The 26,669-nt window shown below is 44.6% G+C and overlaps 1 protein-coding gene across 8 annotated transcripts in view; it reads right to left on the reverse strand.

Annotated features, from left to right (window-relative positions):
* The window catches only part of nrxn2b (neurexin 2b), a 659,388-nt gene that overhangs the window by 595,382 nt on the left and 37,337 nt on the right, over positions 1-26,669 (reverse strand). The gene's annotated exons all lie outside the window — the stretch shown is intronic.

The following is a 26,669-nucleotide window of genomic DNA, read 5'->3' on the forward strand; positions in this document are numbered from 1 at the left end:
AGTATTAATGCGTGAGTGAGCGAGCGCAGACGAGGGCGCCTCCTTCTGGCTGAAGGTCAGCAGTCTTCCACTCGCACAAACACAACAGGGATTCAGCACCAGGGACAAGCAGGACACTGAGGTTTGTGGTCCCAGGTGAAATACCTCTTGCCTGGGTGTGAATCAAACCATGGCTGGGGGGGGCAGGATTCCAGGGACAGAGGGAGCCAAAACAGAGAAAAAAAGCGAGAGAGATGGACGATGGTGTCAGAGCAGATTAAAAATGCATGGTTTTGCTCTCACTGGCGTAACAATGAGTGTCCTCATTCGTTGCCTGTCACCTCTGGGAACTTCTGAGGCTGAGGGGAGGGGGAGTAAAGCAGGAATGCCAGGGTGTAGCAGCAGTTTAGAGTAGGACGCACCAAACACGAGGAGAGGTGGAGGAGAATCGCAGGTGAACTGTGATTCATAGGTGTGAAAAAGGAGGTGAAGAGGAGGTGCATCCATTTGTTTGTCAGCTGAGAAATAACAGCCTCTGCATCGCACTGTCAAACACACAGACCCAGCCACTCTTGACTTTAGTGAACAAAGCAGTGCAGGATGTGGCCAGACCTGCTCCCTCACAACCAGCAGGACATGACGTTTAACCCATGAAACGTATAATTGAGAACGCAGCCTGCGCAAATCACCACTTGCACTCCGACAATGATTTGGCTAAACACTTTGCACTCAGGGAGGAAAACAATCAGCATGGCAGCCAAGCGAGCACAGCACTAGCTTGCATGATGACGGCACAACAATCCTGGAAAAAAAGAAAAATCAATGCGGAGAAGAAAAGGGTGGGTGACAGGTGACAGCTATCGTCTGGGAACATCTCCTGTGTGACCTTGACAAAAAAGAAAGATGCCATGTGTGGTGCGATGACAAAGATCCCCTTCAGTGAGCAGAATGGAGAAAGACAAAAGGAAAGGGGGAAGGGGGACGGGGGAATAAATGGGAGGAGAGCAACACATGAGTGCATCCAAACAGCTTTTTAATTGCATGTGGAGGAGAGCTGAGGCCACAGCTGTAAATGTCCTGCTGGAACCCTCTCACTGGAGAAAGATACATGTGTGGGTCTGTGGGAGAGAGAGCAAGAGAGTCTGTGTGTGTGTGTGTGTGTGTGTGTGTGTGTGTGTGTGTGTGTGTGTGTGTGTGTGTGTGTGCGTGCGTGCGTGCGTTTCTTTGCGTCACCCTATTGTGACATTAGCCGACATCTGCAGCGCCATGCTTGACCCCATTTGCTCATCAGTGAGGAGAAACTCAACACCTACTCCAACTGCAGACTCCGAGCCACAACAAAGTAAATATTTAAAAGCCTCTTCACAAATCAGCAGTAGCACTTCATTTATTAAATGTTCTGAAAATTTATGGACGAGTAACACTTTCTGAAACAAGCTGGCTATGTCATTTTGTTCCTTAATTCCTCTTCATAATGGGATCCTAAAAACACTTCACAAAGCAGTCCCTCTCCGAGTTTGACAACCTGTGTCACACACCGAACGGATCTCTGCAGCAGTGGGTTGCTTTGTTCTTGTTTTTCTCTTCCACTTTTCAATGTAAAATACAGGAGAAGTTTGTTAAAAATCAAACAGCAAACAACGTCCTTGCTAATATGTCTGAAAACCTGTCAGCAACATCATTTCCCACGTTGGAAAAAACGATTCCCCCGACCAAACTTTTTACTATAATATCTATTGAGCCTTGTTAAATATTAATACGTATTTAATTCAAGTTTGCAGATAATATTTGGCGGGTGTCCAATGAAACTTCTGAGTGCGGGGCAGACTGTTTTAAGTGTAAGAAAAACTCTCAAATCCTTCATTATGCACAATATTCCACCAGGATTTTGTGTGTGTGTGTGTGTACGTGTGTACGTGTGTGTGTGTGTGTGTGTGTGTGTGTGTGTTTCCCATCCTGGATTAAGCCTTAGGTCTTTTTAAGAAGAAGAACAGAGACAAGGACAGAGGTGTTGAAAATTACAACGCATCAGACAAACACACACACACACACACACACACACACACACACACACACACACACACACACAGTACAATGAAAAAAATATCTCAAGTATGTCAAACCTATTAGCTTTCAGGCAGGCAAAAACAAACTATCAGAATCCTGTATGTGTTTTTAACAAGTGATCATTTCAAAACTCACTGTATTGCCAATTTCCCCACTGAGGGATGAATAAAGGTTTATCTTATCAGGACTGGGCTGACATGGCTCAGAATCATTGGCTGGTCATACAGGAGCAAACCAATGAAACGTCAGCTTCTAAACCAGCGGCACAAACTGGAAATAGAAATCTCCCCAGTTCCACTGCCTCTAATGAGCCGAGGTTTCTTGCATCGCAGATCAAGCCTCCATCCACTATCGAGATCCAATGACACCTATAGGACGCCGGCTCATTATAATGAGCCAGTGGTGGTTAAGCCAAAAGTGGTGTAAAACCAGCCTGACACAGATCAATGATGGGAAAGGACAAATGTCACGAACATGCAGGGGCTGGAAATGAAGACCCACATGCAGCTTTGGTTCCTAAGACGTTCCCTGACAGATTGGAGATTAATAGGACACTTTATACGGGAAAAGGCTATTCTGGAGAAAATGATCTCGACAGCAACCTGTCATAGTCTAATCTACAGTTAATTCCTCTTTCAGGTTTGCATTAGTGTGGTGTTCATTATGTTCCAAGTCAGATCATCCCAGGTATGCAGCTATAGGCTAAGGTGGAATAAAGTAACTACAAAACCCCAATGTGGGCTAAATACTGCACATTAAATAATTATGGACTGACACCCCAAATCAGACACGATCAGCCTCCAGAGGACTCCTTCTCAGAGTACGGCATGCAAGTTGGTGGAACTACGACGACCGAGTTTGCCAAATCACCCACATTATAAATATACAATGGGAATAAAGGAAACTTCAAACTGAAAATAACCCATCGAACCTGATGAGGCAGTGGACCATAAGACACAGTCTTGAAGAAGATGGTCCCCTCTGACTAAACATCTGGATCTGTCTGCTACGAGCTTCATCCACGACAGCCTGGTAAAGTAAAGCGAACCCTCAGAGAACACGTTCACCAGCGCTGGCAGGGCCGGCGCTGGATGACCAAGTGGGGAGCTGCCTATTTTACTCATGAGGTCCAAACTATAACAAATATGAGGATTATAGATCCATAATTCAGGCTAAAAGTCACATGGTTGCTGGTTGGCAACAGATGACCTGATGCTGTTCATGCCACTCCTAGGAACTGAGGAGGGAGGACATGATAACATTCGTTTAAGGCCCCACGCATGTGAAAGACCATGTTTGTTCCTGTGCTCCCTGCATCACCCACATCCTCCTTCCCTGTGCCAGCTTCAAACACATGCAACTGTCTGTGGTGCTGTGGCAGCCTGTGCCTGTGCATGTCATCTCCAATGTGGCACACTAACAAGCAAATGTTCAGAATTCCATCCATTCAGTATCCATGGAGGTTCTCATCGGCATACATTCCCGTGGTGATTTACCCCACTGGGAAGTCACCAAGCTAAAGTTCCCCTGCTGACCCTCTATTCTGCCATGCAACAGGCCCCAAGTGGAACTAATGCAACCCCAAAAGCATCTTCATCAACTTCATCTTTTTATATTTTTTCTTACAGCCTCCCTGTAAATCAGTGCACAAACAACTTGGATGGGTTGCTTCTGGAGGGCGTCCATTTTTGGAACAAAAGATCCTTCCTCATACACGGTTTTGCCTAATTGCCTAATTTCCTACGTCACTCCTTCCATGTGTTTTCAAGACAAAACATGATTAGGAGAGCAGGGAGACTCAGCGGGGGCTGTCAGTGCTCAGTCGTGTACAGTAGTGCACAGTAGTGCACGTTCACCACAACTCCACAAAGAGTCCCAAATCAAGATGAGCTCAGCAATGTGAAAACGACACCCATCAAACTAATTTGAAGGTGTTGAAATGTAAACTTGGCTTTAGATGGAGGATAAACCTGACGGCATAAGAAAACAGACTGCAGCAAATGTGGGTTTGGTCACAGAGTCTGGGCCAGTGAACATTTGGATTGAGGATAGTGGTCGTCTGTTGCTGAACTGACCCAAAGCCTTCCTGAAGAACACAGCCAAATCCATGTTGCCAACTGAGTGGGAAGACCAGAGATATTCTGAGCGAACACGGCTGCTTTCCCTCGACTGTGTTGTAAAGAGGCCCTGCTGATTTAGGTGAGGTGAGGGAGAGTTCAGCCGACCACAAGTTTGTGTGTGTACTACCTCCTACTCAAAATCATTGTTTCTTTTCATTTCACTCCCTTTTTTTGCACACACACAAAAGGTCCAGGCTCTCTGTGTGAATGTGTTGTTTGTCAAGCTTGATGCTTTGACTTCCCAACCCTGGAGAGGGCAAAGGCAGGGACTGGCAGACATCCTACGTTCAGGAACGCACTGGAAAGCTGAGTAAAATACGGACGTACGCACAAAAAGAAACCATCTTCTCGAGGACCTTATACTCAGGGTTTAAGATCCAGTTGCAGTTTTGAGCCATTTGATTACATTCTATTCATAAATCACCTTGACTCATTATGCAAAGTAACACTATTATCTATAGAGGAATCATTTCTGCTCTATTATAGAATTATCAGCATGCAATCTAAATAACATAATTTCTTCAGAACATAATTGAACATATTTTCAGAAAGCGCTGAATTCCTCCACGTCATCTCATGCGCAGCCGGCCTGAGGTGTGAGCTGACTGATCAGGTGCTTCGGGCCCCTGTTGACACTAAGGGGACCCACACAAGAGTGAGAACTTGAAGAGGGTAGTCATACTAGGTTTCTGCAGACCTGGAGTTAGAAGGTTCAGGACTACGTGGACTGAAGCTGAAGGTTCTGTTTTCTGCATTTCCTCCAGACGTTTTCACGGTAAGGAGACATCAGGACTTGCATTTGGAGGACAGAAGATCAGTTTCATTTCATCTTTGAAGCTTTTATTTAATATTTAATGCAACTGAAACAACACTCCAAGTGCATTTTATTCTAATAAGATTGCTTGGCAATAATTGTAATCCCTTTAATCCTTTTAAACTGGTTCAGGTCATATTTACTAGGTCCATCTCAGTTGGTACTAACTAATGATAAACCCTCTGACACCACTGCTGTCACTTACGGTGTTCCACAAGGCTCTGTGCTTGGACCAGTCCTCTTCACCCTTTATCTGCTTCCTCTCGGTCACATTATTAGGAAACAATTAATTTTCACTGCTATGCTGACGACACACAGCTGAACTTATCAATGATCCTCATGAAACAAATCAGCTGACTAAACTGGAGGCCTGTCTGAAGGAGATAAAAACTTGGATGACCCTTAATTTCCTTTTATTAAACTCTGATAAAACTGAAGTCACTGTCCTGGGCCCAAAACATCTTAGAGACACCCTATCTCATGAGACAGGTACCCTGGAAGGAATTACCTTGGCCCCCAGCACGACCGTAAGGAACCTAGGAGTTCTCTTTGATCAGGATCTGTCCTTTCATGCCCACATGAAGCAAATCTCTAGGACTGCTTTCTTTTATTTATGAAACATTGCTAAGATCAGACACATCCTGTCTCAAAAGGATGCAGAAAAACTAGTCCATGCCTTTGTCACTTCCAGGCTGAATTATTGCAATTCCCTCCTATCAGGCAGCACCAGTAGGTCCCTAAAGACTCTCCAGCTGGTCCAGAACACTGTTGCCACATGTTGACTAGAACTGGTAGAAGAGACCAGGTCTCTCCTGTACTGGCTTCTCTGCATGGCTCCCAGTCAGATTTAGAATAGAATTCAAAATTCTCCTCCTAACATACAAAGTCCTCAACAGTCAGGCTCCTTCATATCTGACAGAGCTCATAGTCCCCTATGATCCAGCTAGAACACTTCGCTCCCAGGATGCAGGGTTACTTATGGTGCTGAGAATTTCTAAAAGTAGAATGGGAGCCATGAGGGGAGCCAGAGCCTTCAGCTATCAGGCTCCCCTGCTATGGAACCGTCTCCCAGTTTCAGTCCGGGATGCAGACACCCTCTCCACCTTTAAGAGCAGACTAAAGACCTTCCTCGTTGATCAGGCTTATAGTTGGGCTGCTTAGGCTGGCCCTTAGATCTGCTGCTATAGGGTCAGACTGCTGGGGATCTCCCATGGTGCACTGGGCTTCTCTCTCCTCCTCTCTTCCCTCTCTGTCCTCCTATATGTGTCATACATAAATCATACTCATACGTGTTACTAATTCATCTTCTTCTCCCCTCATCCCAGATCCTGGTGCTGCTGGAGGAGGCTGCAGACCTGAAGAGGCTCCAGCTGCCACCCGTAGCTCCACCTGCTCACTTCCCCGTCTGTCCATCAGTCTCTCCTCCTTTCTCTCTCTCTTTATCTCTCTCCCTCTCTTTCCTTCTGTCTCTCTGTCTTCCTCCATTATCTGTCTTTGTCTCTGCCCCGCTCTCCTTTCCCCCAACTGGTCAAAGGAGAAGGCCGTCCCCACTGATCCTGGATCTGCTCCACGTTCCTGCCTGTTAAAAGGAAGGTTTTCCTCGCTGTACCAGGATGTGCTGCTGATGGAGAATTGTTGGGTGTAGATTCATTGAAGGAGTGAGGTACTAGACCTGCTCTACCTGTAAAGTGTCATGAGATAACTTTTGTTGTGATTTGGCGCTCTAGAAATAAAATTGACTTGACTTGACTTTTTAATGTAGCAGTTCACTGCTATCAACCTGTCCAGGGTGAACCCCGTCTCTCGCCCAAAAGCCGCTGGGATAGGCTCCAGCCTAAGTTGCATCTAGTCTTGGTTGAAATGTTTGGTCTGAACTGCTCCTAAACTGTGCGTAAATGATGAAGCATTGCTCGTAGCCAGTAGAAACAGAGGCCGGGGGGGGGGGGGGGGGGGCACCTCTGTGAGGTGTAGTAGTGATTGATATGTCTGGTAAATTTCACCATTAGCAGTCATGTGACTGTTCGAACCAACACTCTAGAGCGATGACGTCCCCTGCCACGTGAGCGGTGACAGTGTGTCACCTGACTTACGATACAATCACACAATACCACCAGGACAAGACGGCACGGAACTAAACGATTTTCTCTACAGCCCTGAAAAATCCAGTTCTGCATTTTCCCCGATTGATTGCGAGGCTATGAGATGTTGCTGGTTTTGATGGATTTGGAGGGAAAAAAGACAAAATGGATGACCCTGTTAGAGTGATGACAGTAATGTCCTCATTAGAGCAGAGAAGTTCTCAGCCTGGCTGCAGTTTTTGGAAGAACAAGAAGACGGTGATGATTTAATTGGCTATCTGACACAAAGGTAATTAGCAATTTCTCTCTTATACATCATCCTAGTTAGGAAAACCCGTAGCTGTTCCTCATCGTCTCAGTTACCTCAACAATATGTGAAAGAACTTGAGGATTTTAGTCCAGTGTAACACAAAACAGGTACAAATAAATTCCTCTTATGAATACACATCGAACACTGTGTACTCTGCTGTGTTATATTAGCTTTGAATGGTTAGCCAACAGAAAATCATTAAATATTAAAGGTGTGATTGGGTACAAATACATGAATGACTAAAGACTGACTTCAGACCAGCCAGTCAGCGATTCATGCACTGCATGCTGGTCATACTGTCCTGAATTTAAACTAGGTCTGCTCTTATAGACAACGTGGGCCGATCAAGAGGTGAGAGGGCGTAAACGGAAGGGAAGAGAAGCTCGGGTAGGAAGATGAGGATGGTTAACGGCGTCAGCGTCAACTGGATGGTAAAATACAGCCACCATCCAGTTTGTATTGTAAAGGCGGAGATATATGCCACTGATGCTGATGCTGAGGTGAGGTGAGGCGCTGACAGCTCAGCAACGGCCCTCAGGGGCCGTCTTCCTCATGACCACCATCATCTCCACCCTACTGCACGGTACCCTTACCCAAGCCAACTCGCCTTCATCCATGACTGCAGGACCAAATCAGCTTTCATTAAAGCATGCAACTTTTTGCAAATGTGAAAATATCAGGGCGGACATTGCATTTCTGCATATTTGCCATTTGACTTCTTGGTCCAAGCCTGTTTAGTTTGAAGTATTGAGAAGAGAAAATCTTTTGTTAAGGAGGGAATCACAAATTCATTGAAGCTGTAGCTTCCTCAGAAATTCTCGTGAGGGAGATGCTCGATCGATTGACCGCTGCCTTTGAAGCCGATGGACTCGATCAATTATTAAACAGGATCTTTTAACGAGGTAAACTGCCCTCAGTCGAAGCAACAAAGCTCAGCCAAAAAGCTATGTATAGCCTCTCTGCCAGGCATACTAAAATTAAAAATATGCATGCATTTTTGAGTTCATAGAGTGGCGCCTTTAAACATCAGGGTCAGTGCTTGTACCTGCAAATGTTTCATTAACCTTTGAACCTGGAGTGTGCCAGCATGTGAGCCAAGGGCACTGCTGATCTTAATTATGCTCCAGGTGAAGCACGTGTGACAGCATGAATATTTCCCCCTTAAAATACTTCGTGCCCAGATTGTGACAAAGAGCATTTCCAGTTTGCCTTCCTGCTCTCATGATAAAGTCGTGGTTATTCCCATGAAAAGGTAACCAATATAACCTGCGTAACTGTGAGGCAGCAGGGGGACTGAATTAACGTCTGGAAACTTTCAGCTGTGACAGAACCTGTTCTTTTTCATGAGATGTCGAGTCATTCAGGTGTTTTTCGTGGGACGATTGAGGCACTTTTATCCCTGACGCTGGGGACAAAACTGGATATTTTGTGAAAGATGATCAAGAAATTTTCAGCTGTTGTTTGTGATTTCTTTCTATTTCAACCCGAGCCCTAAAAGCTACTGCATTCTTTGTCCGACCCTAACCAGACCTACTTTTATATAACACTGCATTTCCCACTGAGAAGAACTCCTGATGTTCTCGACACTTCGAAATCCTGGGATGTGCAGAACAACTTAACTTTGCTCCTCCATGAGGGAGGCAAGGATGCTGATCCCAGTGCTTCTTAAAGAGGAGACACGCAAAAACACCTCAGTGTACCGTTTGTAAGATGAGCTTGTGTGCTTGATGGGCACCATGGAAGCAGCCAAGCACCGCCTCCTTATGCAGGATGTCACCAACGACATTCCCCGTCGTTGGAAATTCTTAATGTGCCCTACATGGATGACAATATGTTGTGTATGCTCCAATCAAAGGAAATAAATCATCATAGCTGTGATGAGGAGAAATGGTAGCTACTCAGTACAGGGGTGAGTGGGCAATAATAAAGGAGTGAGAAAGTGCAGCAATAATCCGCCGGCCTGCCGTCAGCAGTTTGCATGGCTCTGTGTGTCCCTCGCTTCCAACTGCACTCTGATGTCCCTGACTAACAATGGCACAATATTCAATAATCCTTTTTCTCCATTGCTGTCTGACTTCTTTCACTCTGCTGCTTTTCTTTTCTGCAGCAATCACCCAGCTTCTCATATGTATTCCATTTTCTGGTTATATCTAAGGCTCATGGATGGAGGCTATTCCAGAAAATGGATGCCAGACAAAGCGAAGGGAGCATAAGTGAAGAATCAATGTAATTGCCCAACAACAAAAGGGTTTGTGTTTGGCTTTAATGGCGCGGGGGCTTCTGAGGAACATAATTAAGGCATTTTCGAGTCCCTTTCAGTACTTAATTGTGACAGCCTGGCACAATACCTGCACAAAAGATTTGTGGAGGAGGCCATGGTTTTCTCTTACCACTGAAAAAAGAAGGGTGTGCCATGGTTCAATAAAATGCTTTTTACAGCATATCCCAATTAAAACCATTCAGGTTAAACTTACTCTCTTCACCAAACACTTGAAAAATCTTTTTTTTAAAAAAAGAAGTCCACAGCTCTGTCTCTTGAACAAATTTAGCACAACAACTAAATATGTACATGTGTTTTAAGTGGATCTTTGAGGGTGCTTTATCACACACGTGTGACCGTTGCTTCCTCTGTCAGTCGGTCAACCAGACACCAGCAAAGATCAGTTTTAGATACTGATCTTCACTTTCCATCATCCAAGGGGTCACCTTAAAGGAAAATTCATTCAGGCACTGATAATGACAGCCTGAGTCTGTCAGAGGCAAAAACACACCGTTGGGAACTGCTGTCCTGTAGGCTAACCTTGCACAGCTCTCACTCAGTACTCAAACTATCATCAAGTCCTCTTTGCCTGTTGCTGAACATACAAAAGAAAGGTCCCCCCCCCCCCTCCTTTTTTCCAACTTTGGTGTTTTCTGTTTAAAGGACTCAAAGTAGCAGAGAGTCTGTGCCGCTGATGCAACAGAGGCTCTGCGCCAACGCTACGCATCATGATGGAACGCGGCATCCTGGCTTTGTTCAATGAATCAGACCCTGAGAGCAGAACCAGTACCAGTACTTGAGGAGTATATCCATATCAATTTGGAGATGTTCACAAAGAGTTTATGACTTTTTGTAGCTCCAAATGGTCCTTCAACGGAGTTTTCACATTGACTTTTGATTTTATAGGCAGCTGAGTCTAAGATGACGATCACACACAGCAGCGGAGAGAAGTCTCCACCATCTCAGCTTGAAGGAAACTACTGGAAGAATTGTCAAGTATGTCTTTTGCCTTACGACGAGTCAAGGAACACAATCACATCGTGCTTGGCTCTTGATTTTCTCATCTCGTCCATGGTTTTGGAGACATCATTCTGTGATAAGTTTCCTGTCTTGTGCTGTTTTTACTGTTTGGAGATTAATTAAGTTTTCTCTGTCTTCTAAAATACTGACATTGCATTGCTTCATTGCTACATTTCATTGATCAAAATGTATTCATCCATCATTTTGACCCAAATACACAAGAAACCAGGGCTCAAGTTGATTCATAACAGAAGTTCCCTGAAACCTGAAGCAGAAACACGCACGTGACTCCTCTGCTCAGGTCTCACTGTCCTCCTTAATCTCATTTTTACTCATTGATCAATCTTTTACCTCCCGATATCCCTTCTAAGAGACAAATCAATACCATAATGCTAATGTTAACCCTGAAGGATTTTCTTTACACCAAATCCTGTCAGGCTAAATCCACTTCAGTCCCCTGAATGTAGACAGTCAGGGGACGTGGAAGAGGCGACAGAGGTCTCTCCAGTTTGAACAACAGTTGGTTCTGATCTATCAAGAACAAAAGAGAGGTAAACAGGGCATGTTAGGCATTTTTCTCCCCCTTTTAACAAATCAGAGGCTTATGCTCTTTGATAAATCAAGCAGAATATCATATTATATCCATTCTAGAAACCCATTACTGTCAAGGTAGAGAAACAAATGCCACCGTGTAGCACCAGGTCTGACATTTAACGTCCCCGTCATCATGGTATCGTAGGTAACATTATCTGCTAAGAGCTTTGGATTTTTTTTCACTGTTCCAAAACCATTTGTCCAAGATTAAGTAAACAATAAAGTAATAAATATGACCAAAAATCAATCTGTTGCAACTCCAACCTTTCACCTTAACTCAACGTTAACCGTCATGTACCATGCCTCTGACTTGAAACAGGAAACTCTGAAGGTCAGTGTGGTCAGAGCAGAAGCTGTCCAGCTCACACTTCCAGCTTCATTTACTTCCCTCTCACCCTGAGCTTCTTTCCAAAATGCTGCCTCGTCAACAGCAAGTTCACTTAATTGAGCAGGGGACAGCAAGCAGGTTGAAAGCAAAGATTAGATGTAATGTGAGACGAGTCTGCCTGCACCATTACAGCTTTAATTTACGCCAGAGAGGACGCCTGCGGCAGTCAGGCTGTCGGCGGATACATGTAAAGGTTATCTTCCTGCTGGAAAAACAGGAGGAAGAAAACAATCACCACTTTGGACGGAAGCGAGAAGCACATGCGCTGATCTGGTCATCGGGTGTGGGGACGTCGAACTGCCAGAGTTCTTCAATGGGTGTAGTTATCAAACATCCAATCAGCGACGCAGACAAATAAGAAATACTGCTTCAGTACGGTAGAACACAAGATGACTAAGATGTTGATGAGGTTCTACGAGGCCACAACCAATTAAAGTGGACAGGATGATCGGTTTCCACACCAGACATACGACTGCGTAGTTAACTTGGCTCTACAGAGCTCGGAGGCTATGAATGCCTTTAACTAATATGCAGTATTGATCAGTCTGTCGGACAGTGTTGTGGTAAAGGTTTGGTTTGTTTTAGGCACAAAAAGCTTTGTTAGGGTTAGAAAATCATCATGGTTGAAGTGAAACTACAAGTCTATGAAACAACTGAAAATATTACGGCATCTATGAAAGTCGCCAGGAACGTGGAGGAAAAGGGATATCCAGTTTCTCCTTTCAGTGACCTTTCAGAGTAAAATGACTATCATTACCTACAAGGCCACTAGAGGGCGCGTTCGTTCAAAACCTAAGTATGGGTCATAACAAGCTGCTTGAACAAAAAAAAACAGTGGGTCGTTTCCTGGGGGAGGACAGGTTGTTCTGCAGCCAGGATCCACTCAACATGTCCACAGCAGTGATAGGAGCAGTCAACATTTCCATGGAAACAGCTCGCACCACCAATAAGACACATCCCTGTAACACTTAGGATTGTGGGTAGTGTAGTGTTTCTCCATGTGATCACGGTTTTCTTGCAACAAGGTAGACAGCCTTCAGGTTCTCTGGGCAGTGTGACGGAGTGCCATCCATATGCACTCTGAGCCGCTCACGCCATTGCTGAGGTTACACAACATTCCTTGCACTCCACGTGCACGTGTTCAAGACCAGTATGAAGTGGCCATTTTCTCCCTTTGCCACGGACAGTTGGAAGGCTTTGTAAACTTTTCATAGAGGCACATTCTGAATAAATGAGAGCAGCCTCCCCTCCACTTCAGCCCGACTAAAACAGGAAGATGTCCAGGTACCAAACCAACGGTAAGGCTGTTCTGTACCCTTTTACAGGAACAATCACAGTTTCTAAAAGTAACGCCCCAGCAGATTGGAGCCATCAAAACAAGCATATCTCACCCATTAGCTCTGACAGTATGCCTGCCACAAATGTATGGAAATATTTCATGATGACATTTCTGCTCTTCTTGCTGAAAATAGAATCAGACAGCTGTTGAGGCAACGCTATATGTGCGCAGTGGCAAATTGCTGCAATTATGTCCTTCAGCTTGGTGGTTACGCTCAAAAACTTGTTCATTTTCAGGTTGTTTGTTTTAACCATTGAAGTTTGATCCATTGCAAAGATGTTTGCACTACAATGACTCCGCTTATGCTGTCACTCTCACACAATCACAGTGAAATGGAAACTGACTCATCTGGGTTTAATGCTGCACCTGAAACTACACGCATACAAGCAGACGCAGGGAAGCTGCTAGTTGCCATGTAGCCCAACCAATGGCGTTCACCAGTGCTTCAGGTTGAGGAACACAGTGCAGGCTTGGCCACCCAGTCCGTCAACAACCCAGGGCTCATATTTTCTGCTCTTTTTATTTGCATCCTTCACACGAACTTGGACGCTCAAACGATGGTTTATTCGCCTCTTAGCATCGGTCTATCACACACACGAGTTTCCCCTGCGTTCTTTGAAAAGAGGAGAGGATACTGCTGCTATTTTAGTACATTTACAGGATGTTTCCTGAGACTGTGAGTGTTTGGAAATTTAATATGGGGTCATTTTCACCAATATGCCACTTGCATTTGCAAACCACACACTAAGATTCTGGCTAGTGGCCCGACTGGCATCCCATGAGTACCGAGTACTCTTGCTAGCTTTGCTGTCAGAGGAGCTCACATCTCCCATAATATGTCAGTGCAACCATCAAAAACAACCAGTTGCCTGCAAATGACATGGAAATTTAACCACCAGCTCACATCTGTCCAGGTTAACAAGGGAGACAGTTGAGGCCCCGCAAACATCTGCATGATTCTCCTCACAAACAATGACCGCTAGCATGCTATAAGCCGCTTCTAGCTTCAGATGACTGGGGAAGTGACAGCGACCAAATTTACTGACCAATGTCAAATGAGTACTGACTAACTACTGGCTAACCTACCAACTGGCCGACTAATGAAAGCCTGTCTGACAGGTTACCAAGCTACTCTGGGGTGTATTCCTCCTGTGACGTGTCATGAGGTACATAACAAAATAAAAGCCTTTCCAAAAGGTTTCTCCACTACATTTTTTGCCCATGTTTTTAGAAATATTAAATCCTGCCTTGATTTTTCAAATGCCCGTATGGACAAGGTCAAGTATAAATCTCATAAAAGCATTAACCTGCACTATGCTCTTTAAAACTCGTTCCTGCAGCCCATTCATCACTTGTAGAGGTAAATTAGAATCTGCTGTCTTTAGAAATATGTAAGGATTTGATACTGTACAGGAAATTCTCTCCTGCCCAATCATCACGACGAGGTTCCTAAAGTAATGCATGTTTGGCCGTGTTACGTTTCAATGTCGAAGAAGTTGAATGAATAAGCTACTGGTGCAGTGATGGGAGTTGAGATGAAGGCCAATCACATGCGAGCTCCCTTGTGGGGTTCATGCTCAACTAGAAGCTATGAAACCATTCCACACACACACACACACACACACACACACACACACACACACACACGAGAACAGGCGGGTCCATGTGTGCAAACTGCAACTCCAGACCCTACTCCTGCCATCCTTCACCAGCTATACTGAATCACTCACACCACCTATGTTTAATTTATGATCATGACAAGAAAAAAATGTGGATATATCATATACATCATACAGCATGTAAGCCTCACCATGCATACACTTCTGTGGAGAGGTTTGCTGGCGTCTCAAGAGATGATTTATTGAGAGACGTGTGCTTGAAGGAGCAGCGAGGTGAGGAGAAAACCACCCCTTTTCTGAAACCAAATTTTACAAGTGGGTGAAATTATTCTGAAAGAAAAATTATGAGTCCTTGTGGAAAAATGAATTACTTTGCAAGTATGAGCTATTTTCAGTAATTAAGTTGATACAGTACTGCTTCTCGCACCCTAATCTTAACAACAGCATGATTCAACTGCAGCTAAAGAACCTTGCAGTGAGGAAGTATTTAAGATTGTCAATGTGGTACTCCAATACTCTGCAATTCAGAAACGGATAATCATAGCAGTAGGACTACAATACAGCCCAAATACTTGAAGCAAAAGTACCTCAAAAGTAACAAAGTACCAAAAAAATTGCAGAATGTGTCCTTGTTAAACTTGGATTACCAATTATTTGTCACTTGTGGCGCCCCCACTGTGAAAAATAAATTCTGCACCAATAAAAGTGGAACTTTGGTTCCCACTTTGGTAGGTTTAGAAGTTCTTAGCTTCTTAGTGGATTGTTGGTGTGAAATCAAAAAGTGCAGCGGAAGTGGGGAGCTGGATTGATGAGGAGACGACCACCAAGTGGAAACGGGCTCTTTGTCATGGAGGGACAAAGCACAGGGGACAGCTTTAATCCCAAAGAACGTGAGTCCCTGAACACTCCAGGTGACGGAGCTTTCTGACATGATCTTATCAGTGACCATCAGGGCAGATTTATTCTACGCAGATGTTAAAGAATAATGCCATGCAGTAAGAAAATAAAACATTTCAGTATCACTGGGATACATTCCTGTATTTCTTTAAGTGTATCTACCTTTTGCCATTAATATTCCTAAAATAATCCAGATTTAATTGAATCAGAAATCAAATTGTGACTTTGTGATTTGGAATCACTGGAGGAAATCCGTGTCAATCTGCAGCCCAGTCACATGATATGATGATTTTTTTTTTTTTTATGGGTCAAACTTGAGATTATCTGCTCCAGCACTTGTGAATCCTCCAAAACTGAGTTCAGAAATACATGCAGTGCTGGTCCAAGCAGCTGGGCTCCATGCACCCGCTTCCATAACTGTCAAACATTAATGAAGCCTTACAAATCTATGGTATGTAATTCAGTGCATTGAAGGGACATTATGTAAATCAGCTGATCATTACACGCTTGGTCTCCACAGCTTGTAGTACACTAAGAAGATGTAACCCCGAGTCACCTTTGTTTGTCCCATGCCAGCAATTTGCAAGTATGAGGAAGAGTTCAGCCAAGCGAGTCTTAGAGTCGGGGCGGATGCCATCCACCCTCACATAAATAATTTCATTAATAAAGTGGCTTCTGCACTTCCTCACATTCCATCAAAATTAAAACTGCTGTTTCAGATCTATGTTGGAGTGCAAGCTCTGTATTTTACTTCATTATTGCCACACTTCCCCATTGCCCTCCCCATTCTTCAGTATATTTCCTCCTCCTACTCCATACGCTGCATATTCATCCTGACCTACTTTCTCAGTTTCGCCGTGCCCTCCCATCCACGTCCTAAAACAACAGCTGAGAGAGTACGAGACGGAGTAAAGGGTTGATGAGGGACCTTTCCCTGTCAAGAGTAAGATCAAAGTACGCAGGAATAGGTGGCAAACGTTCATCAGCTGGGATAAAATTAACCACACGGTTTTGTCGTCCCACGAGGAAACCTCACAAGGTTGAGGGAGGCCAACTGCTCACTGGATCATTGTTATGTAACCTGAGGATGCAATTAGCTGATGGACATGTGTCTGTTTTGATGTGTTGCCGTCGCTGTCACTGGTCTTCTGACCCCAACGCTTACGTTTTTACAGCTCTCCCATCATTAGCTTGTCCAGTCGGTTTAACGTCAGACTCCCAAAGATGCCGCGTCCTTGCAGGAACAGCTAAGATCCTGATGAGGGTTAAAAAGTTCAATAGAATACGCTTACACACTGAATCAATACAGTAAAAGACTCTTGACCCAACTGTGAACAGACAAAATTCAAGTCAATAAGGTTTTAATCAAGTTTTAAATCTTTTTAAAGCCTAAAAAAAAAATAGAGTCAGAGGGTCATGGGAAACACTGAATAGAAACAGACGGAGACGTCTCCTGCTCTTGACTCAAATACAGAAAAAACACCTAAATATTACACAAAAAACACATTTTTCCATATGTCCACATGCCAGCACATGTAGGAAAAACGGCATCACATGTTACAACACCTGGAGCACATGTGGAATACATTTTAACACAGGCACATCTTTCAGGTTCCCTGCATGTCATCTGTGTTGGCGTGAGCAGTTAATGCACCAAATATTGCTCGTGTGGGCTTCCAGAAAGTAGGAGCTTCCTTCTCGGACTCCATGTCAAAACCAAGAACAGCGAGAAGCATGTTTGCTTTTACATTCCCATGATGAGTTCACACACTGCTACACAGCCAACACGAATGAGACAACATCCATCGGAAACAGAAATATTTCACTTCTGGGTAACAGACGTCTGTGGCATTGCTTTGTTCTTCAAATCAAGTCTTCTGGGAAGCCTAAAACTACAACAATGAACACTTCCGCAGGTGCTTTTCTTTCAGTTTCTAATGAGAATTAGAAATCCAAGAGGTGAAATCTAAATTTAAAAGTAGTTTAAACATGAGGTTCTTCCTGGTGTTGAGAGGTTCTGTGCTACGGTCCTTAGAACAGACTTTAGCTGCATGTAACAATGAGCTTTTAGCCACGTTTATCCTCAGTCCAACAGTTACAATGAACAAGCACAGTTAAGGAGAGAAATTGGTCGGGCGAACAGTTAAATTATTTTGTCACTGGCCCAGAATGTGCTCATTGATGCATTTCTGCCCAAACATGTGAAGTTTATCACGTGCTATCACTTTAGTCCCGTGAGGTAAAGCCCTTCGGGTCACAATCCCTCAAACCTGCTCTCAGGAGCACCGACTGTCCTCAGACTGCACCAGGGCCCTCTCCGTGGGACTGAGGGATCCTGTACGCATACATACGATGGCCCTCTGGCCTCGCAGTGGGTTTGATCTCGTGCCGGAGCTCTTGGTCTCTCCTGCTTTGGTGTCCCAGTGGACAGTTTTTGTTGTAGCGTCTGTCCAACCGGAATGCTTTCACAAATCCGCCCTACCTCATTCACAATCTGCAGTCTCTCAAGCCTGTACTCTCATTGGCTGAGTCCTAATTATCCTTCACAGAGGATCCACAACAGAGATGGAAGCTGTAACATTTTTATTTGAAATTCAACTTTTGTGACTCGGCATTGTAAATATGTTTCATTGTGCTTCACAATGAAATCACGTACAATCTAGTATATCAATTAAAGTTCCTGATTAAAGTAAATCTATATTCAGTTCTCGTAAATCCTGGCAAATTTCTTTAGAGGCTATAACACTTTTGTGAAACAGAACAACCGAAGGATGATTTAATAATATTCATATTGGCTTCCAGCAAGCTCAAACCATATGCTGTTTGAAACTTGGATCTGTGACTTGAATGTGATTTAACTGTTTGGTTTACTGAAGAACTGAGCCACGGGTAAGAAAAGCTAAAAATACAAGGAAAAACAACACATCTCGTGCCAAAAATCCACCCACCTGCCCACCCATGTGCATGGAAAACATGCCATCTATGCCACACACAGTGCGAGTGTGTGAAAGACAGTATTGTGCAGTGGTAAAGCAGATAATACAGCACAGGAAAAGGGGCCAAACCCAGCAGCTGTTCTCAACTTCATGCCTGGGGGCTGATAAGGCTCTAAGACCTGTGACCCCAAACGCGTCGTCTCATTCCGGGCAGAGAGAGCATCTGAGGGTTAGCCTCTCCGGTCATGAATTATTCCACGTTCATGCCTGCCTGAGTACCTGTAGTCAGCTCTGCAGAGAGAGTTAAGGGGCTTTGACTGACAAAGCCTTTGATCCCACAACAGCCACGCACTCTATGATCAGCGTCTCTCCGAAGCAGGAAAGACCAGAGATCTCCTGACACCATCTCCCAGTGAGCTTGCTCGCTTGCTCCTCTTGTCTCTTTTTCTCTCTCTATCTCTCACTCACCTTGTTTGAAATCCATCCATCTGTGCATCCTCAACATGTTCCAGTCCACCGTTTCACAACTAGCTTTGTCTTAAGTCGTCTGTGCTACCGAGTCCCATTTTCAAAAGGTCTGTGTTTCATTCACAAGCTGCTGAACTTCAGTCTTAAAAGAAGTTGTGATCATTATGAGGCAGAGCTGAGTAAACCAAGCTTTAAAGGTACATTTATCAGGGGATCATTTATTCAGTAATTTAGTCTCTTAATACCACTTTGTTCCTCATGAGGCAACATTGAAGCACGAAGGATCTCTACTCCCATTTCTCTCTGGAGCTCCTCACCTGCTGGTGGTGGGGCACTGGGGATGATCTCTTTAGAGATGGATAAAGCTACAGACCAGGGGTCTGCAACCTGCGGCTCTCTCAACCCTCTGCTGCGGCTCCCTGTGGTTTTGGAAAGTAAATGAGGATTGGATTTCCATTGATTTTATTGTAAGTCAGCAGTTTTTTCTAAGGTAAATCTAAATTTGAAGATTGTGGTGATCTCGGGGCATTTAAAAAAAAAAAAAAAAAAAAAAAAACGCTTTCAGTTTCATGAAGCTCAAAATACTCGTTACATTTGCGGATGTGCAACACCCGCCAGCACGCATATTGAACTTTTTGATCCCCGGTAGCCCAACCATGGATAAATCCAAGCAAAGAAAAATTTCTGAGGAAACGTTTTTGTTGCACGTAGAAATAGAATTTCGTTTTCTCCGTAGCAGTTCGTTGCTTTCATAACGGTAACAATAACGATGCGTGCAGGGTTCTCTTCATTTGAGATGTCAAGGGAGTTTTGTGGCTCCCGATGTTTTCTTTCCTACGGTCATCGGGTCCAAATGGCTCCTTGAGCGTTGAAGGTTGCCGACCCCTGCTATGGACACGTAGACAGATATAGATGCACATACGCTGGAGGTAGAGATGCACTCCTATCACAACAGCAGTACTAGGTGCAATTATCTATTTGCGACTGTGACACAGAGTTTGATTACGTTCTGTGACCACGGACATTAACATCAACATGGTAGTTTTTTATCATAATTGCTCTGTTTAATGGGGATGTGTGGACAGGGAGGGTCAGGGTGGACTTGAACGTCAAAGGGTGGAGAGGTTTGAAGCAACACTTCAACTGGAGACACTTGTGTGCGACTGCGACAGCGTGTGGTTTTACAGCGTAGCTGAGACTCATGAGTACGGCTGCAGCACCATGGTTACCTCAGCTGTGGTGGATGAAAAAGAGGTGTTAGAGGAAACACTGACTTCCTGGAGGTATTAAGGCCAGCTCCTCCAAGGGGTAGGAATAAATAATAGATGGACTGTATTTATATGGCACCTTTTACCTACTGGTACTCAAAGCACTTAACAACTCACTTTCCACTCTCTCACTTATGGTGGAGGCTGCCATGCAGGGTGCCAACCTGCTCATCAGGAGCAATTAGTGCTGCAGTGGCTCGCCCCAGGTCGTGGTGGAGAGCTGTTGGCAGTGACACACCCATCAACCCAAACCACAAACACTTCAGAGGCATTTGCACACAATGCAAGAGAACAAAAGAGGGTCTGGTACGCATTCTCACAAGACGAGACCTTGTTTGACGAGTCCCCTTGGGAATTTTTCACATTCGGAAGATTCCGACTGACTAGTGTGTTGATACGAATCCTCGCACAGATTAAAGGGAGTGTGACGGCCCAGCCGATGCACAGCGAAATGTCTGGTGTGGTAAGACTCTCTGTCCTCCTCTCCTCCCAGGTATTTGTAGGCGTGGCCACTGATTGGGAGCACCTGGGCCCGGTACCAGTGCAGTTCTGGTTCTCTCTTCTACCTGGTTCCATCTCAGCTGGCAGCTGTGATTTTCATTTGTCTTCCGTTTGGTTTCACCCTCAACACCCTGCACTTCATTTTCCACACATCCACACTCACACAACTGATCTTACCGACTTCCACACTCCATTTTTGTATCGTTTTACTTCAGTTGACAACCTTGTTTAAATAAATATTTGCTTTATTGCCGTCCGCCGCTTGTCTGTTCCCAGTTTGTCAAAACCTAAGAACCGGGTTATGACATGAGTATACAGCCTAGATTACGCAACTGGCTCAGCGTCACGTCAGCACCGTCTCCAGGAAAGTGATGATCAAGCGAGCGAACCTTCATTTCACTTCATTCCACTCAATGTCTGAGTCAGGCCACAGGCGGCTTACTAGCCACAAACCAGGTGTGAGCTGAACCTTTCCTAACGTGACCAAGTGTGCGTTTAGAGTACTAAGGCTGCTTTTTTTGTTGGCACTAGCAACATAAAGCAGTCACTTGTGCTATTCAGGTCGTCAGATATTACGTGAATTGTTACTGTGTTAGTGTGGAAAAGCCCCGGATCAGTCACTCAGCTTCTGCTGCTCTAGTTGGCAGCAGGACCTGCACTCAGGTCAGTAACAACGCAAATTGGTGCCACTGTAAACACAGCAGAGGGGCAGTACTAGGTGGTAGAAGTACTCAAGGAGGAACAAAAACACCATGATCATCATCCCTGCGTGATAAGTGTCAGGCAGCTGAAAAGAACTCCAATTAAAATTTGAAGAAGTAGCAGCAAGATAAGCACAGCTCAACAACCACAACACAGAGACCAGAAAGAGAACGGCGCTACCACCACTGCCGCTAGCTCTGCCGCTAGCTCTGGAAGCAGCACAGGTTTGATTCGGCGAAAACAGCAACATCAGAGATCAGCGGTTTCTGATCGGAAATTTATAGACTTCTAGTGTATCACAGAGACTTCAGACATCCAGAAGTACCTCCAGGCCGACTGAAACATGCTCACAGAGCTCTGTGGAAACAAGGCACAACTCAAGAGGGAAATTAACAAGTTTGGAGCCGCTCACGAGGTGGAGGAGATGCCCCACTGATCCAGGAGTCCCCATCTTTCCGAGAGGTGCCCCAGTGCTCTCTCATTTATCGTTTACTAGATAAAACATGATAGTTAAAGATCCTGCATGTGCCAGACGCCAAAGGGGTTTTCACATTTTGGAGTGCAAATCTACACAAACACGACTTTTCTGTATGACGCAACAAGCTGCGCTACATTTTCCTGGGGGGGGGGGGGGGCAAATCCAGGTTGGATCTCACCAACTGGACCTATCCTACGGGATATTTCAGATCAACTGATGTCGGGTCGGATGAGGGCGCCATCTTCGGTCGGGGGCTTAGCTTCATCAGAGTCAGCACAACAGCGACTGCAGAAGACGGGCTCCAAATCAGGGCGCATGTTCTCCGCCACAAACTCCCGCCTCAACAAAAATCTACATCCATTACAAGCTGGCTAAACTGAAGATCTTCACCACTTTACTTTCACCATCATACATCATTTTTGTCAGATCAGCTGCAGGGCATGCGTCCGGATACAAGGAGCCGCTATGATTTATAATTGTAGAGCCCAAATAGAGGCGGCTCTTCAAAAGTAAAGCAGTGTAAACTTTACAAATAGCCTGCACATGTAAATCACGATTGAGTCTATTTATTTGGAGCCAACCAGGCCCTGATTCCGACCCCATCCTCCTTGCATCAGAGCTGCTGCTTCTCCTGCTGTCGGCTCCCAGCAGGTAAAATCCATAACTCATACGAGCCCTCTTATGAATCTGAAATGCCAGTGTAAGCGTGGTGGTCCACGCATATGATAATATGCAGATGCTCAACATCTCATCCAACTGACTGATGATGAAAAATGCAGAATTCCAGCACCGTGATAGTCAGTTCATCATATTATATTTTATCCTGTTTAATGTTACAATTAACTTCAAGGTGGATGTGCTTTGATAGCATCCTCATATTAATTCAATTCGTCACCCCGACTAAAGACTTACCACACATGAGCTGGAAATGATGGGCTCAATTTTGCAGATGAGAAAGGGTCAATTACAGTGTAATGCAGCATCCCAGTGGAGTTATTATGTTTATATTGCCAGTGATAAGTCAGAGATGATGCTGTCTGGTTTTATGACTCCACACCCAGTAGTAGTAGCAAAGCGATAGTAAAACTTGCCCTTCTTTCTGAGTGTGTGTTTCTCCCCCGAGGGAACACAGACAAACACAGAAGAGGATGGAGGAGATGGGTCCCTAAATGCAGAAAAGAAATAACATGAATAATTCATCCAGTTTCAATTGGGTGAATACGATGTGCATGCGTGTGTTTGTGAGCATGCGTGTGTAAGTTCGTCGATGGCATTCAAACTGGATTGCACATTCCAACGTGCATCTTTGCTGTTTGCAATGCTCTAAATAGAAACGACAGATTTTGCACAAGACGGTTAATGATGCAGAGTGAGAGAGAGAGAAAGATGGAGGTGGTGGGTGGCGGTGGTGATGGCGGGGGGGGGGGGTAGGAAATGAGGCGCAGACAGAGCACAGGTTGGTGTGCTGATCCAATGTGTCTGTGGCCTCCAGAGAGTGTTAAGCCTATTAGCTAATAAAGAGAAAGTGGATGAAAACAAGGCAGAGGTGGTCTAATCAGGTTGGCCCGAGGTGGGAAGGATTAAGGAGCTGCGGCTAGAGACCCCGAAACATGTAAGACACGCACCTTTCTCACAGTCGGTCACCCTCAACTCTTCCTGCCTGAAACTGGCACCCTTGTAGTGCCTACTTTGTGAAACCCAAACGAGTCTTCCTTTTAATCATTTCAATGTTCTCTAATGGTCAATTCCTGCTTTTCCATTTCCTCAAATTGCCACCAGAGCTCGTAGGGTAATAGCATGAGGTGTCAGTAATGAGAACGGAAACAAGCTTGAAACATGGCGAGGAAAAGATGAAACGAGGAACCCCAATAAGCTGATCTTTCCACTGGGCTGGCTTTGGGTGTGCCTGCCTGAAAGGTAGACATTTTCAGTTAAATATGCTGTCATTAAACCTAAAGATGACAAGATATTGCACAGATGACCCTACAGATTACTTATCACGCTGCATTTTTGTGCTGCGACAAATTGTGCTGAAGACGCACTTGATAAGGCAATATGAAGACTAATTAAACAGATGTCAGCTGATAAGGAAGAGAGGCCATTATGACTCAGCAAAATTGATTTCACCAGGAACTTTCTTTCCTTGTGTCATTTTGAGGAAGAAAGAATGTTGTACATGTCATGTTGAATCTACAACACTCCCTCCACACTGGCAGTGAAAACCTACTGTACCAGGAGAAAACAAAACACATCTGACTTTGTCACGGCAGTTGTGCGCGAGCTGTGCGTATTGTGTGTGATTCATGTGCACTAGTGTGTCTGCAGTGTGTGTTTGTGTGGGGAGGGGGGGGGGGGGCGGGCGTGGACAACACTTGTCAGGATCGGTGTGAGGTGGCCAACTGACGAGCCCACAGCCTGTAAAATATGCAAGGCACAGAAACTGCAGCACAGACGTCCAACAGGGACAGACAGACGAGGCAGCCATGTTTATCCAGGCCACAAACACACGCAGAGTCAAAGATACATACAAATACAGCTGCAAAGACCAAATCTGACAGAAACTCAAGCATGACAGGCACATCCAACCAACTTCAAACACTCAAGTCTGCACTGAGACTGTGTGGACATTTGACTGTCACCAATTCTGATGCGCATGTATTAATACACTAGTGCAGAGGAAAGAGAATTCAATGTGGCACGCTACTAAAATATGAGTGTACGCCGCTTTCAAGTCTCGGACAGAAGAAGGCACTCAGGGATCTCTGACAACATGATGCATATTTCAACATGAGGAAAAAGAGGAAAAAGGAAGAAGGAAAACATGTTTTCTTTGCTAGAAAAACCATGGCACTGTGAAGAATTTGTCCCTGCACATCCCTTCAAACTAGAACCTTGAAAACCAATCTTTATATCGTTTTGATTGGATGAAATCGGGTAGAGCAGGAAAAAGGAGCTCCAAGTTTTGACTTAAAGACAATGATTGATTTGGCATAGTCACTAGAAAAGAGCCAACCATCAAAAATTAATACGGGCGTGTCTGTGGCAGACGTTTCATGTATTATTTCAATTGGAATGAAGAACTTTCATAACGGCAGATGGAAATGAATTATTTAAGGGGTCTAACCATCTCTTTCTCTTCTGTCTTCTTCCTCCCATCCCTTCATCTGTTTCATCCCCTGGGACATGAAGCATTGAGGTCTACCGAGGACATGTGAGGGCACTCGGTTTTGACAGGACAGTTTACTTTGGGGGCAAGTTAATGCATTAAAAATGACTTTCATACCCATTCAATTCCATCAATTCAACCTGAAAGGCCAATATGACAGAAAGTATAAGGCACTTTTCTATACTGAGTTACTTTTTTATTTTCATTGTGAAATCATACAGAACAGGCTTCCATAAAAAAAAAAAAAAAAATCACGCACAAAGATTTTCTACAATTCAGATTGGAGCTAAAACATCTATGAATCTGTCTGGAGTTAAAAACAGTTATGGTACATTTAGCATTTTTTTTTATTGCCTGGATTCTCTTCCCAAACCGTGGTCACTGCTTCAGCCACTCTGCTGACTACATGCTGGAACAGGCACCCTGACTGACCAGAGGAGGCGCTATGCACCAACCAGTACAAAGACCCTCATCCAGTTTCGAAATATCACTGGTACCAGTGACCCATGTTTTAACCCCTGCTCCGACCACAAAGTTGATTAGTAGAGGGTTTGCAAGCCTGCTACTGGCTAAAGGGAGAAAGGCGAGCCTACAACACTTCCGTGATGTGCATCGTTTTTGAATTCATCTCTTCTGTAGTGTCAAGCAGGAACCACACGCGCTCCCACACCTCGCGTCTGTCTCAGGAGGGAGGACCAAAGTTCGCAGGTGTGGAGACATGGATGGCCAGCCTCTGTCTTCACAGACAGTCGTCAGTTCAGTCGTCACATCAAACTGTCCACACGGTGTTGCAAGGAAAGCAGGTCGTAAAGGGACTTTCATGGTCAGATACATTCTCGCTGTTGTCAGCACACAAAGACACACAAACGCAGCCTTTACACACTTCCCACGCCTCGCTGTAGTCGTAGCATTCCTGCCATCTTCCATTCCTGAGTTTTACTCTCTCTCTCCTCAACAAAAGATAATGGAGCCATGTGGAGGATGAAAAGACATCTTTTAGCAATGCCCTTTGTGACAATTAAATAAAAAACGTCATTTTTCTCTAACAAAAGAAGGCAAAAAAGTTCACCTTACGGCGGTAATCTGCAGCTTCCATCAACCACTTTTGTCATCTGAGGTAAAACGAATGTGAAGCAAATGCGTTCCTCACCTATCACTTTGCACTTGTGAAAAACACACCTCAACTCCAGTGAATATACTCAAGGAGGAGTTCTGGTCTCAGGAGACCAGTGACACCAGTTCACTGAACTCCAGTTGCTTTCCAGTCAGTCCACTGCAGACAAACAAGTTGCCGCGCTCCCTCACTTGGGAGTTTCACTGTCCTTGTTTATTCTTTGTTTTAATTTTATTTCTTCTATTTCTTCCCCCTACAGTGAGTTTTGGGGCCCTAAATCATTTGTCACACTCCACTTGAAGTGATAGTGGGGGAGTAAAACTTGATGAAACATGCCCATGAAGAACCATGAATAATTCAGGAGGCTTTTTTTCTCCACTGAGCATTTGTGTTTGTGATCTGCAAGCGTGTATTCTGGGAGATCTCTGAGCTGTATTTAGCTCCTGTTCTGTCCCTGCCCTGTTGGAATGAGCACAAAAAGCTGTCATCTTTGGCCAAGAGTCAAAGCCTCATCTCACAACTGATAAATCATACACCTGGCTAACGTCAGG

This window comes from Aulostomus chinensis, chromosome 24 (assembly GCF_037954235.1).
Source record: "Aulostomus chinensis isolate RoL2024-O1b breed Wild chromosome 24, RoL_Achi_v1.0, whole genome shotgun sequence".
Lineage (NCBI taxonomy): Eukaryota > Metazoa > Chordata > Actinopteri > Syngnathiformes > Aulostomidae > Aulostomus > Aulostomus chinensis.